The sequence below is a fragment of the Catharus ustulatus genome, chromosome 4 (genome assembly GCF_009819885.2).
Source record: "Catharus ustulatus isolate bCatUst1 chromosome 4, bCatUst1.pri.v2, whole genome shotgun sequence".
Classification (NCBI taxonomy): Eukaryota; Metazoa; Chordata; class Aves; order Passeriformes; family Turdidae; genus Catharus; species Catharus ustulatus.
The window spans coordinates 22,483,628-22,496,949 of record NC_046224.1 but is presented as its reverse complement, the minus strand read 5'-3'; the positions used below and the strand labels follow the sequence as shown (position 1 = coordinate 22,496,949).

The 13,322-nt window shown below is 46.5% G+C and overlaps 1 protein-coding gene across 4 annotated transcripts in view; it reads right to left on the bottom strand.

The window, feature by feature from the left end:
- The window catches only part of TCF20 (transcription factor 20), a 132,246-nt gene that overhangs the window by 82,487 nt on the left and 36,437 nt on the right, over positions 1–13,322 (bottom strand). Inside the window, exon 1 of one of the 4 annotated variants that reach the window (XM_033057689.2) lies at positions 1,389–1,469. The exons of 2 other annotated variants lie outside the window; for them this stretch is intronic. The gene's annotated coding sequence lies outside the window, so the exon portion shown is untranslated. Of the gene's footprint in view, positions 1–1,388; positions 1,470–13,322 lie in introns of those variants that run through there. One more of the 4 variants, XM_033057687.2, reaches the window with a different exon arrangement.

Genomic DNA, 13,322 nt, shown 5'->3' with positions numbered 1-13,322 from the left:
TGATAAGCAAACCAGTACAATACCTGAGTCATAGGTTAAACTGGATGTTTAGACCAGCCCATCAGCTGTTTTCACAGCTGAAAACATGTTACCTAGTCTCTGGACTAAAATCTTTAACACCACAGGTGCACAGGCATAGGTGATGGCCCTCTTCACAATCACGGTAGATCAAAATAAAAGGCATATTTTTATGGCATATTTTACATAGGAGCTGTTGTTGCTGGGAGAGAAAAGGATAGGAACAATTTTGAATCTTCTTCTCCTTGCTATCATGCAAGTCTACAAGCATACGTGCACCTTGAACTCTCAGCCAATTCCTTAAACTTAGCTCCTGCTGCAGGGAGGGAAGGGACAGGACTCCAACTGAGGCACTGTGTAAGGCCCTTGGGGCTCAGCTCTGCTGTAGTAGGGAGGGAGAGGCATGGGCTTCCTCCACTGTGATAAACCAAAGCACTGGCATTACTTTTGGTGCAAATCTGTGATCCTCTTTCTCTCTTTGTGCACAAAGAATGAAGCTGATAGCGAAGCTGACATCTAAATCCCCAATATTGCACATCTGAGATAACCCTAGTAGGTTTTGTTTTTCAAACTCAAATCTACGAGAAGGGAGAAAGGCAGAAGGATTTCAACCCTTGTCAAACCCTGCTGCCAGCCCCCTGAGTTACAGATCTGTGAACTCTTACATGGGATGAGGGCTTTTTGCTTTTATCTCCCTGTGCAGCGTGTGTCCTCAGCCCTTTGCAAACAGATGTTTTACCCTCTGAAAGGGAATAGAGGGGGGAAAAGAGAGCATGAGCACAGGGGAAAGAGAGAGAGAGAGAGCAAGCACAAGCATGAGCATGAGAAAGAATGCTGTCTGCAGATGTCAATCAGGACTTCAGTCTAGGTCTAACCTGCCAGTCCTGCAAAAGGAGGATACATGAATTTTCTAGTTGGATAGTCAGTGTCATCAAACAAGAAAATGGTGAGGTTTAGATTGTAATGCAGTCTCACATTCAGTAAAAAGGCCTCGCTACATGGAGATTATGTGGGACTGAGGAGCCTATTCCTAGCACCTTAAAAATTAAAATTTCACTACAAATAACCCAAATGAAATGGTCAAAAATAGTACAGCATTTCAGACCGTTTTTGTAGAGTATGGTACTATTTGGCAAGGGGAAAGTGATTGTAGGTAGAATACTGTCAGGTTTGAGGAAAACTCTCTCTGCATTTAAAAAAATTATATGAAGGAAATATTCTTGGGAATGAAGTCTAATGATTACATGTATATAGAGTGTCATCTCTATCTTGGCATTTAAGAAAAATCAACTCCCCCACGCCAACACCCTCCCCTCCAGCCACCCACCCTGATATTCTTCTTCACCACTTCCCACCCATTAACCCAGTACCTGCAGTGCAGTGTTCAAGTGGGACTGGCGAAGCTGCTGCCGCTGTCATCTCCTCGGAGCTGGCAGTCACCTGCCAATCTCGCCCCCACTTCCTCCTCCCTCCTGCTCCCCCCCACCCCTCGTCAGTGCTGCTTTCCCTGGGGATAGATCTCTCTCCCCCCCTCCAGCAGCCTCACAAATAACTACTGTTAATTCAGTAATATCACCCTGCATGGTTTTTTAATTACCAGCCGTCCACAGGGCATGAGGCTCGCACATACAGGGAGGAGCGGGCCACAGAGGCGGGCTAGCAACAGGAGAGTTTGGGCTGCTGTGGGCTTCAGCCGAGAGACGGCTCCTTGTGCTCCATCCGCTTGGCAGGGCTGGCACAGGGAGCCTGCAACCCCCCGCGGGACACTGCCACCCTGGGTACAGGCACATGTAATGTGCCACTGTGCCTGGGGAGAGGGGCACGTGGTCCTGCAGGGGCTGCTGTGGAAAGCTGCTCCTGCAGGACAAGGGGATGCTCTGCTACACCTGCTGAGGAAGCATCACCCAGGACAGCATTTGTTTATACGGTATTTTAAATGGGAACCAGATAAAAAGAGGGGGAGGGGAGAAAAGGGAAGAAAAAAAAAATCAGGTGCATTTCTGTTCATGTCTCTTCACCATATACATCTCTCTTTTCACATATAAAAAGGCCTTTTTTTTCCCTTTGCAAGACAATAGCCTTATTTCACCTTTTTTTTTTGTGTGAAAATTCATTGGTCTATGGCCTGAGGCTTTTTTTTAGCCTTTTATTAAATGGACACGGCTTACTGAACTTTCAGACAACCTCTCCACCTAGTATTTGTTTGTTCACACCCATTTACACTCTCTTGATTTTTAACAGGTCTGAATAAGGCTTATTTTTTTTAAACACTCGGTTAATGAAGTTTTATCTGAATAGTCATAAGCCTATTAGTGCTCAAGTTGTGCATCGAATTCCCCCTCCCCCTAGAGGTTAAACAAGACCAGAAATCCTTTTGTATTTGAAATAACACGCTGGGAAGAAAAGAAGCAAAGAAGGATAAAAAAGCCCAAGCCCCCCATTAGATCCCTTTTAAATCAAAAAGAGACACTAGAAAAGGGGCATAACGCAAGGCGCTTTCCCCCTTCCCCCCTCTTCATTCTTCTCCTCCCTCCTTTGTAGGTCACCTTTACGATGAAGACATTGATGCTTCAAGTCTTCATTTGCTTAAATAAAGGAGTAAGTTCAACACCCCAATCAGGTAACCACTGTACCCCAGGCAGGCAATGAATGGGAAGGGATATCCAGGGAGAGAAACACCCTGCCTACGGCAAGGACTGGGTCCTCAACACACGAGTGGGACTGGGGGGCCTTCCCTGGGAAACACCAGGCACTTTTGGAAGAGAACAAGTTTGACAGCATGGCACTGAAAATGCTGGGCTCGAGTGGAAAGGGAGGAGACAGACATGCTGTGTGCTGGCCTCTGCACCCTGGGAAGGGCTGAGGGCAGTAGTCGAGGGGAAGAGCATGGCAGTGGTGGCCTAGGGGTCTTTTGGCAGCTGCCCCTCCATCCCGGCAGAGCATCCTGGCAGACAAGAGAGCCCCCGCTCCCCTGAAATAAACAGCAGCCTTCCCAATGCTTCATTAAACTAACACAGCTTCCCGCCATTGCCCCGGCAACCGACACAGGCCTCCTGTTTGCCAGCTGGGGGAATTAAAGGAAGCCTGGCAGTCAGCCCCTGGCTCCCCCAAAAGCTCCCCTTACACAGTAAAAAGCATACCCTGCCAGGGGAGGGGACCAGGTGGCTCCCAAGGTGCCAACTGGGATGGGGGAGTCCTGCCCATCCCCACTCTGGCAAGCTACAGGCCCCAGGGGGCCCAGGACCCTGCCACTGCCACCAGCACTGCTGCTGGAAGGCAGCACAAAGCTGGAGGGCTCACCAAAATGGTCCCTGAACTGGAAAAATAATCCCTGGATAGTCCAATAGCGCAAAGGTGGAACTACTCTCCTCCACAACATCACCTCTGTCCAAATGCGATCAATAGTTCACATTAATTAGCAACACATTCCTCTTGCTGCCCATCCACTAGCTGAGTGAGCAAATTATATCTTCTTGTCCCTGGTTTGCATACTTTCCTCCCTGGTTTTCTTCCTCTCTCTTAGATTACATACACTGTGGGGTAGGCCTTAGCATGACCCCCAATCCCTTCAGCCCCTTGGTGGATGAAGGCACCACAGACCACCAGCTGCCCCACTCTTTGCTGCTTGTCCTTAGGGAAAGCTGTTTCAGGAAAAGTTCCCAATGGAGCTGTGTTGTACCAGCCTCTGGACGCCTTCATGCTCTTCTACCTGTTCTCAATCCACCTGTTTAAAACAAATAGATGAGCCTTTCAGCCAAGGCAGAGACACCCTCTACACATCCTCAGCAAAGGAGTTCTGTCCAAATACCAAAATCAGACCTGCTGGGCTGGCGTAGGTGCAACAAAACAGCTGCTTCCAGCACCTTCTTCCCATCGCTGTCCCAGGCCACCGAAACCACAAAGGAAGCTCGGCAAATTGGGGAGGAGAGGAAAACATCTCACTTCAGAATAAAGCAGTACTTATTCACTTGCTCGGCACCACATCTGTTTTGTCCTGTTTTCCATGACTACTGGCTGTGAGCAGAGGTCTCACAGGGAGGAGCATTAAGTATTTATTCCAGCTTTCGGTTTTGTCAGCTTCAGATGCCACCAACGTGTTTCAATTCTGCTTGAAAAACTACATTGCTTCCTTTTCATATTTAATCCAGGGATCCCAAAACAATCATACAAAGGTACCTCCAGTCTCCCCAAAAAGTAACCCAGCTTTCTCTAGCTTTGCAGCACACATTTCATAACAAACTTAACTCTGTCTGGAGAGACTAATTTCTGAACAGTCTATGCCTACTCTTCTCTTATTTTGTGGTGATATTTAGCTTTGTGAAATACTACTTTGCTACATTTAGAACAACTAAGGAAAAAAAAGGAGGAAAATAAAGAAATTAGTACATTCCAGATTCTGGCCACAGCTCTGGACTGCATGAGGAAGTGGCACATGGAAAATGTGGAGCTCTTTATAAGCATTAAATACACTCTCTAGCAATCTTGCAGGGACAAACATAAAGGCAGTGAGTCCAAGCAGCCTTACAAAAATTAGCTTAGCAATCCCACCTCAGTGACAGAAGACAGCACTGTAGTTAAAGGTGTTTGAGCAAATCTTGAGCAGAGGGAAATGGCTAGGATAATACAAATACCTTCCTTCAGTGCAAAGCTCTCAAAAAGAACTGTTACAGACTGTGAAAGGGGAGTCTTTGAGGTTAAAGGGACTGTAAATTATAGTGGGAAGAATACTGCCTTATCTTTGATGAGGGATGTAGAGAAAAGGGGACACTTCCCACTACTTGCAGGAGAAATTAAAAGGGCAAGATGTGTGTGCAGACCATTGTAAGTAATGGCCATTAGACTGGAAAGCCTGGTAAAAAGTTGCAGGCCTGCCAGTGGTCCGGGTTTAGCCATGTCTCCTTCTCTGGACATTTTTTATATTCTCACTTTGTATGGGGCTCTGACCTTGCAAAAATCACATATACACACACAGTAAAAAAGGCAGGTTCCTATTTCTTAAGCTTTTCTTTACAGAAATAAAAGTCAGATTCTGGAGACTTAAAGTCAAATGCTTTCCTCAAACGTTTCCCCAAGAGAAAGCCAAATTATGTTTTTATTTGTTGGGTTTTTTCCCCCTTCAGGTATTGCCGGGGTGTGGAGGGAGAGGCGGCTGACAAGTCCTGAGGCAAAGAGAGAGACCTGCAACAACAGTCTGGACTGGTCTGTGCCCTGTCCCTACCTCCCCAACTGGGAAGCACTTGCAGCCTGCTGTTGCCAAACCTACTTTTATTTTTTCCATGCTCCTCACTAATTAAACCTTCAGTCAAGGTCTGCCTCTCCTCCCACCTGGACTAGTTCAACTCCCCGCTCTCACATTTTTTTCATTCTTCTCCAGACTCAGGAGATTTCAGTTTCTCCAGGTTCAAAGTTCCCAGAGGATGGGGTGGGTCAGGAGCGGTCTCTTGGCTCAGGCGAACACGGTCCCCCTCTGGCTGCCCTGCTCTGGGGCTGGTTTTCCGAGCAGAAGAGATCGCTGTCAGCGAGCCAAAGGCGCGCAGGGCTCGGGGAGGTGCTGGTCTCCGTGTGCGCACCGCGTCCTCCTTCCTCACTGCTGCCATACATGATTAATCATCCCTGAGACACGCCTGCTGCTTCCCTCTGGCTCTCCAACAACCACAACAGCGGCGGCAGCAGCAGCTGAGAGCACAGAGACCTCCTCAGGTTCCCGGCCCCAGCCCAGCGAGCGTTTCCCAGCGGGGACCTCTGATCCTCGCACTCATCTCTCCTGCACATGCCGGTCCTGCCTCACGGCCTCGCAATTAATCGTTCCCCTCCCCCCATTTTCAAACTCGGCTCATCTCCCACCCCTCCCCCACCCCCCCTCCATCTGTGTCTAATTGCATTTCATCTGTAGTCATTCTCTGGAAAACTCACCGGGAAGGTGTCCAGGAGACTAGCACAAGCTTAAACACGCGCTTGACACGGGGAGCCGGGGAGCAGCCCGGCGCTCTGCTGGGCTGGATCAGGGGCCCGGGGGAGCCGGTCCTCTCACAGCCCGCCCCTCTGCTCCCTGCTCCCAGCCCGGGCAGGGGATGTGGTGCCTGGTAGCTGGAGAGGGGCGGCAGGCAGCCCGGAAGGGCCGGTGAGAGCCAGCGGGGCAGAGGTGAGGCCGCTCAGATGCCAGCTCCTGCTCCCCTCCTTCCTCCCCCGGGCACCGTCGGCCTTCCCGTGGGCTCTGCCAAGGCCTGCCTGGGGTAAAGGCAGGGCAGAAGCAAGGTCCCACCGGTACGACCTGCCCCCAGCGTGATCCGGGGCTCCCCTGGCTCCTGGCTCTGCAGAACGACGTCCCCATCCCCATCCCGGCACACTTAAGCCCGTCATGCCCCAGCTGTGTCTGGTATGGCATGAGCATCCCTGCTGGTCTCACAGCTCCACAGTCCCATCCCATCACCTTGCTGCTGCTCTGATCCTGCATGGCCTCCTGTAAAATCCAAACATTTCCCAAGGGCTTGTTCACCCTGGGAAGGGAGCGATAAGCTGGGCTCTGAGTGGACAGCACACTGGGCATTGCACACCGACTCATGCTGTAGCCACTCTTACTCAACGCTGCCAGAGGAAGCAGCTCAGCTCTTAAATGCTTATGAAAAATGCCCACACAAGAGTCAAGAACAGCAGGGAAGCCATAAACGCACACCCCAGCTTACTGCATGCCAACTTCCTTGCATCAGCAAGCTTAAGTGCCCAGTGGTTTTATACTGAAAGCAAGGTTTCCTCCTGGAGAGGTAGACCCTGAATGTGGGCTATTTTAAGGTTTTAGACCTTGCGTAGAAAATCTGCAGCCCAAGGGTTGGGCACAGACCACAAGTTCATTTTGCATAGGCTGAGCCACCTGACTTCACACATCACTGTTGGACAACATGAAGCTATGGACTCATGTGTGGCTGCCCAAAAGCCCATCTTAGTTCTCAACAAGGGGAAGGCTTTCCACCTTTTCCACAGAGTCAGTCTGCCAGCTTTGGGGGGATAGAGAATAAAATACTAACCCATATAACACCACCCTCATTTTTTTCCTTTTGCAGGTGAAACTCTGAATATAAAAATTCACAGCTCAGATGAGGGTGACAGATTTATTTCAGTAGGCCAGCAACTTAGACAAAACTTTTTCCATGTCTTTTTGCCATCAAAAGAAGCAGATCTGCTTCTATCCAGACTATCCAGAGAACTGTGATTACATCTAGGTAAATCTCAGGCTTGTCCTTTCACTTGCCTTCTGTTGACAATGGCTACCCACCAAAATCAGTTCAAGAGCTACAAACGCAGAAATAAGCAATTGAGTTACCACAGCTAACAAGTTACCATTTGCCAGAGTCACAGAAACACTGAATGAAGCAGCCTCCTGATAGTTTAGGCAAACATTTTACTACTTACTGCAATGAAGAAAGATCACTGAGTCAAACTGCTATAACCTAGATGACAATTTATAATCTTACTGTGGTAAATAAACTTGTTGGCAGTATGTTTTGCTCTGCCAGTATCACACTGAGTCAAATCTTTTGATTCCACCAAATGCTACAAGCCAAGTGCATTCCTGCAATACAATTGCAATGTAGTTTGCAGTGAAGATGCAAAAAACTCCTACATTTTTATCCTTGTAAACCCTTTCTCAAGACAATTATCCTAATGAAAAATGCTACATTTAAGCTGTTCATCTCCACAGGGCGATTTAACACAAAAAATATGTAAAGGTATCTTTAAATAAGCACAAAAATAATCCTGCCTTTTTCCTCACTCTTCCTGAGTACTGGACACTGAACCAAGAATCTGAGATGTCTGGGTTTAGTTCCCAGTTTTAATGCAGACTTTCTCCACCATCTCAAACCGCACAACACAGTTCTTTATGAAACTATAAAATGGGGACAGTACTACTTTTGACACAAATACAAAGACAAAATACATGCACCAGTGCTTGTAAAAACCTCTATACAAAAGACAAGGGTTGCATAAATAACTAAATATAAATATACTCATCAGATTTACCTCTGCCCCAGAGCTCTGACTCTCTAAGGAAGTCTACAGAGAAGGGTATTTCCCTGATGCTTTCCCATTTAAAGCAAACGAATACCTGTGAGAGAACAGACAGCACTCCATCTGCAGATGAATTTTACCTGCTTTTTATGCTAATTCAGAGCCAGAACATGCTGGGAGTAAACAAAATCCATTACAAGACAACAATTTATGACAAACGAGATCAACACATGGACTGAGGACCATTGAACAAGTTCCCCCATATGCAGTAAGATGACAGAAACTACCATCACCCTTACAAACTCTTGCAGAGGTCAGCTGGGTGAGACAGAAACTTACCTGTTCTCCCACTGCTAGTGGCACTCTGCTCTGTGTCAGCACGCATCCTCCACACTGGCAGAGGAAGTTTTTACTGGCATTGTCTGAACTGTATTGTTACAGTGCAATGACTGTCAACCCTGTCTCATGAGCACAGAGTTCTCCTTACCAGAGAAGGGATGCACAATAGAGAAAGAGAATTACGTACACACGAGCAGTGTTTCTCCGATGCTCAGCATAAAAATCTAATCAAAATTGTACCAGAATGGTGATGTGAAAAGCACCCTGCCAAGTCAGTAATAAATATAAAATTCATATCTTACATTTCCACAATGTATCACTTCCCATTCCGCAGTACTTTACGCATTGTTGGGACTCAGATGAATCCCCAAATCAGAACAGATTTGTATTGGAATCTAGCATTTTTGTTGGCTTCACATTCATTCAAATTACAGCCCAAAGCGAGAGCAGGATAACAGACACTTAAAATGGCCCCTTGAATGCGGCAGCAGCCATTTTAAATGGGGCCCAAATCCTTCCAGCCGCCAGACTGATTCCCTGAAGATCATCCCCAACCCACCTCTCACTCCTGAGCCCTGCACGAGGTCCTGTTTCCCCTTCCATCCACTCTGTGGCAGAGGAAAGAAAAAGTGGTTACTTTAGGGTGCATAAACAGCAGTTACTCCCCAGCAGGCCTGATTGAGGATATCCTAAATCCAAACACAAACCATCTAATTTTGGAGATTACAGCCACCAAAACCCCAGCAAGCTTCAGGTTTAAAGACCCTTAATCTCTATCTTCTTGGTTTTCAACCTTCCCAAGCAATACCACGGCATAGGTATTACACATAGCATCTGCAGAGATCAAGAACTCTGCAAGAGTTGAGCAATCAGCAACAGTAAAAGCTTTACCTTTTTCTGAAGACCTTGTGAACTGGGAGAGAAGTAGAGACGGCAAGAAGTGAAAAGTCAGAGTCCACCTCCCTGCGGCTCATTATCTTAACACCCATCACTAAATCCTTCCTGACAGATGCATTTGCCAACTACTCTGATGGGAACACTGAGCAGTGCCATTCTTTCCTGTCCTATCAATATGGCTATATGACAAAACTGTGCTGACTTTTGGCCCAAAGTTTTACTTTCTGAAAGACAGATGCATAAAAGACAGAAGGTGTTAGAAACCATGAGGAGCACTACAACTGCTAATAGCAGTAGGTACCTTAAGAAAGAAATGCTGGTGGTAGTCCTTCCAGCACACCATACATAATCACTGCATGTCTAAGTAGGAAAAGCATCTTCTAAATGCTCAGCTAAGAGTAAGGTGTCTAAACAAAGACCAGGTTTTCATTAATGTTCAAAGGCCTCGAGTAGTAGGTTCTAAATTCTGATGTGGCCTCTTAACAAGCCACAGATGATCTCAAAAGCCTCCGTTTCATCACTGGTGGCAGCACAGCTAACTCAAGACAGCAGCAGTGGAATACCTTGTAAGGTTTACCTTTTGTCAGTAAGGTTTTGGAGATCTTCATATTTTTCATATACATATCTATTCACTTCTTGGGACACTGTCCACAAAACAAGTTGGAAGAAAAAAACCCCTTGGAAGCCCTAATAGTATGAATGGCTTACAGTGCATAGTAGTATGAATGGCTTTCCCTCAAAGCAGGAAAAAGGAGTTAGTAATACTTGGAGATGCTTCCAAAAAGAATTACATTATAAAGGTAGGAGTCTTCTGTAGCTCCAAGTACATTTATCTGCATCTACACTGATGAAATCAGGACAGTTATTTCACCTCTGGCAGCAGAAACACAGCTGCAGCACACACAAGAATCAGCTCCTGACATTAAAAAACACCCCAAACCCTTTCACAATGTCATTTAGCTTTACAACGAAACGATAAACTATGCATCATTTGTCTTCCTTTTTCTAGTATAGATAAGGGCCTAGAACAGCATCACCTAAACTGTGGTCCATAGGTCACTGCTGGCCTGTGAAGCATAATAGGCAGTCAGTGCAGTGCCCTATCTGCAAACAACACTCTGCAAGCCACAGCACCCAGTAAAACTGCCTGTCCACTGCCACATGTGATTTTTCTCCCTATAAACTTGGCATGTTTTTATACTTGCATGACAGATAAGCATTTACGTCTACATGTAAACCATCATCCAGAGGGCATCTGTTTTGACCAAGAGCAAGAGACAGTATGAGACCCTTCCTGAGAGAACCAGCCATCAGACCCGAACCATCAGCATTTGGTACTGAGAGCCATTGCAGAGACACAGGCACAGGAGATGTAGGATGCAGTCTCCTGGAGAACACTGTTGTGACAGAAATACTTCTGTGTAAATCCATATTTACTTCTGGAGGCAAATAGCTGCACTTGCTGCATGTGCTTACAGTATTATAAGCAGTATCTAGAGCTGACAAACATCAAATTATTTTGGTTGCAACTATACCAGAAAGCTACTATTTAACTCTGGGCTAAACCTGTTCAAAAAAACCTCGTGACAAAATAGAAGGTTGCAGAAGAGCAACAAGTGCATTATCAAGAACCAGAAATAATTTACAAACACAAAGATTAAATAGGAGATTTCCCTAAGCAATGGCCAGTGAGCTGGGAACTGAACTGTCTACAAACCTCTGAGAGGCACAATCTGAAAAGTGGATCATTCAGTGCCACCTGAGTATTCAACACAACCTGATCATTGCTGCATGGGGAAAAGAGGACAGATCACCTTAAAAGGAGACATATGGTCTTGTCTTCTCAGGAAAACATTGGAAATGCAATCACTCGGGACAGCTAAAACTAAATTGAACACAAACACCAGAAAACACATGGAAGGAAGTATCACATCTACTGGATTTTGATCATGCATGGAGCTAGGTAATCAGATCAGTGAGGTGGAGGTGAGGGGGTTTGTTGTTGCTGGCTAAAGGATATTCAATTCCACAGCTAAACTGTGACTTACTCTTCACATCCACCTTGCTTGTGTGTAACCAGGCTCGTGTGGGTCAGTCCCTGTCACACTGCACTGTGACACTCCTGTACCTACAATGCAGTGAAAGAGGCTTCCAGCAGAACCTCCTTCTTGACTCTGCCAGGGTAATGAAATAACCCTGCTGAATCAGACTGGTTGTTTGTTTTGCTTAAGATGTATTTATTTCAACAAGTAATTAATATTTTAAGTAGAAAAGGCCTTTGTTAAAGATTCACCACATTCACCCCTCAATTAACATTTTAAACATTCACATTCATAGATTCATTTACACCTCCCACTTGTCCTTCAGCAATGCCAGAAAAGATCAGAGTTTACATTCCTGGCATCTCAGAGATAAAAGAGAAAGGGTAAATAAAACCAGATCCTTCAGAAAACAGAAAGATCAAAACCTACATCAACCAAAAAAAACCAGACCAGAAGTGAACCTAAACCTACCGGGTCTTCTATCCATCTCCAGAAAGAAGAAATGGTGTCTGGGCTGTTTAGAAATCTCTCCCGTCTCACATGCAATGCTGCAGCTGAAAGATGAATTAGAGGAGCAGCTTGGGCAACTGGGGCATCACCAGCCACTGGAGAAGACCTGAGCCCCTCAACCTGGACACGGGGCTGAAAAGTCTCAAGCTGCGGCTCTGCACCCCAGGGTGGCCAGTGCAGAGAGGTGTGGGCTAGGGGGATGTGGTCGCCCTCAGTACCTGCAAGAGGGCCCAGGTACTTCTGCCGTGCCTGCAGTGAACTCGATGTACGCTGTGATGGACAGGTACCACCGGGGTGGCTGAGATATTTGCATATGTTAATTGCAAAGTCAAGGTGTTTGTGCCTGCCACACTCATTTCTTCAGGGGGAAACAGCAAGGACAGGATTCGGATCTACCTGTGCAGTGCTGGTGACGTCACAGGCAGCTATTTCCAGCCCTGTTGCCATGGAAACCACCAGGCCTCAGCACCAGTTAGCAGTTCAATATATAATTTACTTATTCTTTTTCACCTAAGTGATTAGGACTCAAAATACAGAAGCATCTCACACACCCTCATATCATTTGATTGTTTCATAGGAATTTCTCAAAGGTGAAAACCAGCCTGAAATAGCGAGCTGGGCAGTCTCCATGGGGAAAAAACCCCAGGCAAACAAAAGCCTGAACAAGATTTGAAAAAAACCACAACCTTTTTTCCAATTTCTTCCCCTGCCATCCCAACTTTCAAGGGAAACATTGTGGCTCCTGGAAGATTTCACAGTGCTGTCACCATCTGAAGGACATGAACCAACAGTGAAGGAGGAGATAAAAGCTCAACACTGGAACTGCCACATCTGGCAGTGCCTTTGGTCCATCCTGCCCAGGACACCACACTCCCCTGTGTCCTCCAATGCCACTGACAGGCAGGGCACCTGCCCCATTCTGTGCCAGTAGTGATGGGCAGCACCAGCATACCCAGCAAATCTCCCCTGGCTCCCATGAGCGACCATTGTGCACTCTCCTCCTCATTAATCCTAGCAGGAGTGGTTATGGGTGCTGCTAGTCAATGCAATACCTACCAGAGCCCTGAGGAAGGTAGCTGCTCCATCTCCACCCCTTCTTACAATTCAGGATTGCAGTGGTTGCCCATATTTTCCACAACTTTTTTAACTAGTGCTGCAGTCAGAGGTGAGGTGATTTCTCTGCTTTTCCACTGCCTAATTAGTCAGCGTAGAAGCTTATCTGAGACCCAAGGTTACGCTTTAACATACTGCTTCATTGAGAGAAAATAGAAATATTTTTACTGGGAGAATTTTCAAGTGATCCATCTGCCTTCAGGTAGTTTCAAAGTATCAGTCCTAATGTTTCTTACTGTGCTTCATTATATTTTAAACCAGTATTTTTCAAAATGGGAAGTTTTAAACATTTCTTTTGAGAACCAGCTGCTTTGTGGCTGAATCATGCAGTCTGGCAGAACAATAGGAACAGCAGCACTCCCCAGCCCCCCTCCCCGTTTCAACCCTGCATGGGCCATC